The 5,063-nt window shown below is 61.5% G+C and overlaps 1 protein-coding gene across 1 annotated transcript in view; it reads right to left on the bottom strand.

Moving 5' to 3' along the window:
* Positions 1 to 5,063, bottom strand: part of AGRN (agrin) — an 85,113-nt gene that overhangs the window by 41,661 nt on the left and 38,389 nt on the right.

Here is a 5,063-nt window from a genome sequence, read left to right as displayed (position 1 = left end):
GGGACACGTGGGGACACATGGGGGACATGCAGCGGGCACAGGAACACGTGGGGACACACAGGGGGCACGGGGACACGTGGGGACACATGGGGACACACAGGGGGCACAGGGACACGTGGGGACACACGGGGGACATGCAGCGGGCACAGGAACACGTGGGGACACACAGGGGACATGTAGGGGGCATGGGGACACGTGGGGACACATGGGGGACATGCAGCGGGCACAGGAACACGTGGGGACACACAGGGGGCACGGGGACACGTGGGGACACATGGGGACACACAGGGGGCACAGGGACACGTGGGGACACACAGGGGACATGTAGGGGGCATGGGGACACACGGGGGACACGCAGGGGGCACAGGGACACGTGGGGACACATGGGGGATGTACAGGGGGCACGGGGACAGCCAGTGGGGCACAGGGCTCAGATGAGTGACCACAAGGACACACGGATGGGCACACTGGCCCAGGTGACCACAGGGCCCACACAGGTGGGCACAGAGCCCCAGGGCAGCACACTGCCCACACAGATGAGGCACAGTGGCCCGGGTGACCACACAGGTGACCACACGGGTGACCACACGGGTGACCACGCTGCCCCAGAGGACCGGAGAGCAGCATCCCCAGCACTCCAGAACGCTCCATCCTAAGCTTTTTTTGGCATTCTCCACACCCCAGTGGCGTTTTCTGCTCCCCGGCGAGCGAGAGGGGAGTCACGGGAGGGAGAAACGTCCTCACCTGAGCGGGCCAGACCTTCCCCCAGCGCTCAGTTCAGTCATTTATTGCTCGCTGCTTACCAAGAGCAGCCGCACCGCGTGCCCAGAGCCTCCCGAGGAAATCAGGGATGTGGGAATCTCTTGATCAGCGCAGCCAGCGCAGCTGAATTGCTGGTGGAGCGGGCACGGGTGACTCCACACGGGTGACAGTGAGAGGTTTGTGCCCCAGGGCACAGCCTGGCACCCACAGCAGGCGCTGTGGGCAGGGGAATATCAGGGAGCGGTGGAATTATGGAATATCCTGAGCTGGAGGCGACGCACAGGGATCAGAGTCCAAGGGGACTCCGCCCAGACACCCCGAAATCCCACCCTGCATCCCTGGGAGCGTTGTCCGAACGCTCCTGGAGCTCTGGGACATTCCCGGGGAGCCTTTTCCGGTGCTCGACACCCTCTGGGGGGGAAAACCTTTCCCTAAAATCCAATTTCCCCCTTCCCTGGGACAGCTCCGGCCGTTCCTTGAGGCGTTCCCTGCACCAGCATCGCCAGTACCCCCTCCCAGGACACCCCACAGGCCACAAACAGAGCCTGACCCACATAACGAGGGAAAAGAGGAATCCTAAAAGGCGAAATCCAGCGCTCAGCGGCGCCTCATTTACACTTCAATTCCCAAGCGTTTGCCTGGAGATTCCGGAGCGGCGACAGCGAACCCAGCACGAGATAAATCCCGGGAAATCAAAGGGAAAAGGACTCTCCTCCTCTCCTGCCCGGTATCTGAAGGGATTCATCGTTTTTATGAAGAGCTCCGGGTGGAGTCGGAGTCTCTCCCGCACTTCCCGGCGCTGCTCTTTCCCCCTCGGTGGGGTTTTTTTGTTAAAATAAAGATGAGCTGTAAAAATCAGAGGGTGCAGGGGAGGCGTCCGGGGGAATGGGAATTGCGGGATTTATCCCGAGGAATGGGGCTGGGGAGCGGGAATGGAGCTGGGGAGCATCACCAGGTGGGCTTGGAGCTGCCTTAGAGGGGAGGGGAAGGGAAAAGGGGGGGAAATGGGGCAAAAAAGGGGGGGAACATCCATGGAATAACCTGTGCCAGGGCCTCACCACCCTCCCAGGAAAGAATTCCTTCCCAAGATCCCACCTAAACCTCTTTTTTTTTGTTTAAACCCCTTCCCCTTTGTAAATCCGAGCTCTGGAGCTGCCCGGCAGGGCCACCGAGGAGGTGAGGGCAGGGCCTGGATCCAAACCCGAGCTCTGGATCCAAACCCGAGCTCTGGATCCAAACCCGAGCTCTGGACACAAACCCGAGCTCTGGATCCATCATCTCCACGCCACAGGCTCAGGGCACAGCGAGGAGTTTGGCAAACAGCAAGATCTGCGCTCGTCTGCAGCCAAAAAAATCCTCGGAGCTGCCCTTTCCCAAAGCTCCTGAGCCGCCAGGGATGAGGGGGAGCAGCCAGGGAATAAAAGGAGGGATCATTGTCCCCCTCCAGCCGAGCCTCTCGGCAGTGCTGGAGCAGGGACAGGATCATAAATAACAACAATAATAACAATAAAAACATCTCCCGGGGAGGGAGGGGAAGCCAAAGGTGTCGCTGGAAATAATTGCCGGCGGTGTTCGCATCCAGAGCGATTCCATGGGCAGGGAAAGCAGCTCCTCTGCTCTGCCCCAGCCCCAGGCTGAGCTTTCCCGAGCAAAAAGGGCTTTGGGAAGAGATCGAGGCTCAGGGAAAATCCTGCCTGGGTTCAGAGCCCCGGCTGCAGCTCAGGGGAGCTCTGAGGATCCACCTTTGATCCCGCAGGGAGAGAGCAGAGCAGGAGGTCGATGAGGTTAATGAGGGGTTCCTGTCCTCTGGCTAATTGGGAAAAGGCACCCAGGCCTCTCCCTGAGCAGCCCAGACAAAAGGAAGGGCACCGACATCCTAAAATCCCACCCTGTGCATCCCTGGGAGCAGTGTCCGAACGCTCCTGGAGCTCTGGCAGCCTCGGGAATGCCACCATTCCCTGGGGAGCCTGGGCAGTGCCCAGCACCCTCTGGGGGAAGAACCTTTCCCTAAAATCCAACCTGAACCTCCCCTGGCACAGCTCCATGGCACAAGAAAAGGGGGAAAGGAGGGAGGAGACAAGAGAGGAACCTCTGGGGCCCCATCCAGGCCCTCTGCAGCGCCAGAGCCGAGCTGCTCCTGCTGGAACAACACCCCACAGCTCCAGGGCAGTGACACCAACCCAGCCCCAAACCTGACCCCTCAGACACCCCTAATTAGCGCAGCTTCGTTAGCAGGGCAGCCTCTGCCAAGGGGCAGCTCGGCCTCTCTCCGAGCAGGTGCTGGGGCTCTGCAGGAGCTGCCAGGGCAGATGGCACCGGCTCCACCTCCCCGCATCCGACGGCGCCTGCAGATGTCCAGCAGGGCTGGAGGGACAGCTGGGAACGGGATGGAGCCATCGTGGCAGAGGGGAAGGGCAGGGCCAGCCTGGGAATGGCCACGAGCCACCCACAGCTCTGCTCTGCTCAGGGAGGGGGGAGCCGGGATGGGGAGGCAGGAATTGGAGTGGGATGCTGGAATTGTGGCAGGGTAGGGAGGCAGGAGTTGGTTTGGGGATGCAGGAATCGGTCTGGAGAGGCTGGAATTGGGGTGGGGATGCTGGAATGGGGGTGGGGAGGCCGGAATAGTGATGCAGGAGTTGGTGAGGGGATGCAGGAGTTGGTTTTGGGGATGCTGAAATTGGTGTGGGGATGGTGGAATTGAGTCAGTGTGGGGATGCAGGATTTGGGGTGGGGATGCAGGAATTGCTGTGCGGACACAGGGAGAAGGCTCCTTGCCCAGTGCCCTCCTCCCCAAATGCAGCTCCAGGCAGAGCAGCTCCTCCATCCCTCCCCATCCCAAACAGCCTCTGAGCCCCCTGGTGCAGAGCAGGGAGGATGGAGAGCGGCTCCATTCCCCATGCTGGGCTCTCCCTTGACAAATCCCATAGGAAACAACCCCCAGGTCACCGGGAAGGAGCTCGGATTGAGGAGGGATTAACTCCAAGCTGCCTTCGAGTGCTCCAAGCTCTCGAGGAGCTCGAGTTAATGAAGCCCCGAGCTCTCCCACTCAAATGTTTCTGCAGCTTAATAACAACAATCACAAGTAGAACGGCAACATTGCTCTTCTGCAATGCACGGAAAAGAGGGGAAGAAAGCTCCTGGAGCGGTCTGGGGATTGCTCACAGCTCCCTGCCAGGTCTGTCCCGTATTCCCAGCATCCCAGCAGCGCCTGGGCACTGGGAATGGCACAGCAGAGGGGCTCTGGTGACCACACGGTTCGAGCTTCCCCCTCAGCAGGAGCCTTGCCAAGGGCTGAGGAAGGCCCGGAGCGCTCAGGGATGAGGGGGAAGTTGGGAAAACAGGGAGGCAATTCGTGCCTGCTGGAGGCACCGTGGGCATTTGCCAGCCTGGCCCAGCTCCAGATCCCGCGGGATCCCCGCCCTTGGAGGAAAACCATCAGGAAAGCACAGCTGGCACCTTAATTACGGCTGAGGGGTGGGAGGGTGGGATGGACCGGCTTCCACGGCTCCGGGTGTCACCGGGAGAGGGAAAAGGCAGGCAAAGGATCCCAAGGAATGACGCTGCCAGGCACAGCCCCAAATCCCGCACAGGGAGGGGGTGGAGAAACCTCCCCTTGGAGCACCCCTGGAACCTGCTGGAGCATCCACAGCATTCCATGCCGGCCCTGGGAATTCCCAGGAAGAGCCCGGACCGAGGAATTCCGTGCCTGTGACAAACACCCCTTTAACCCCGCGCTGTTCCACGGATTAAAAACCGTCGGGGAAAACGCGGGGAGCTCCCCTGCCGGAGCCATGGAAAGCATTCCAGCCGGGAACACAAACCGGGAGCAGGGGGATGCATCTCCCCCCATGCCCAGCGCTGCTCCCCAGGGATGAGCGGGGGGCACTTTTTGGGGCTTTCCCTGTGCCAGAGGGGCAGCGGGAATGGCCGGGCTGGGCATTAATTCCGCCTGAGCGAGATGCCCGTTGCCATGGAGAGCGGCTGGGCTGGCGCTGGTGGCTCCTGTCCCCCAGCCCAGCCTAGCCCAGCCCAGCCCTGCTGCCATCAATATTCATCGCGCCTCGGGGAGCGACGACGAGCCGCCCAATCCCTCTCCGAGCGCTGGGAAGAGCCACGGGAAGAGCCGGGAATTCATCCCTGGGCGAGCATCCCCCCTCCCGACATCAACCGGCGCCCGAAATCAGCGGCAGGAAAAGCTCGGAGCCGCCGGATCCCGCGGCACAAAGCTGAGCCCAGGCACCGCTCCTTGGGCTCTGCTCCCTCGGGGACACGCCCGCCCCACCTCCCCAAAGCCCTGGTTT

The sequence above is a fragment of the Corvus brachyrhynchos genome, unplaced genomic scaffold (genome assembly GCF_000691975.1).
Source record: "Corvus brachyrhynchos isolate BGI_N302 unplaced genomic scaffold, ASM69197v1 scaffold68, whole genome shotgun sequence".
Taxonomy (NCBI): Eukaryota; Metazoa; Chordata; class Aves; order Passeriformes; family Corvidae; genus Corvus; species Corvus brachyrhynchos.
This window is presented reverse-complemented; position numbering and strand designations above follow the sequence as displayed.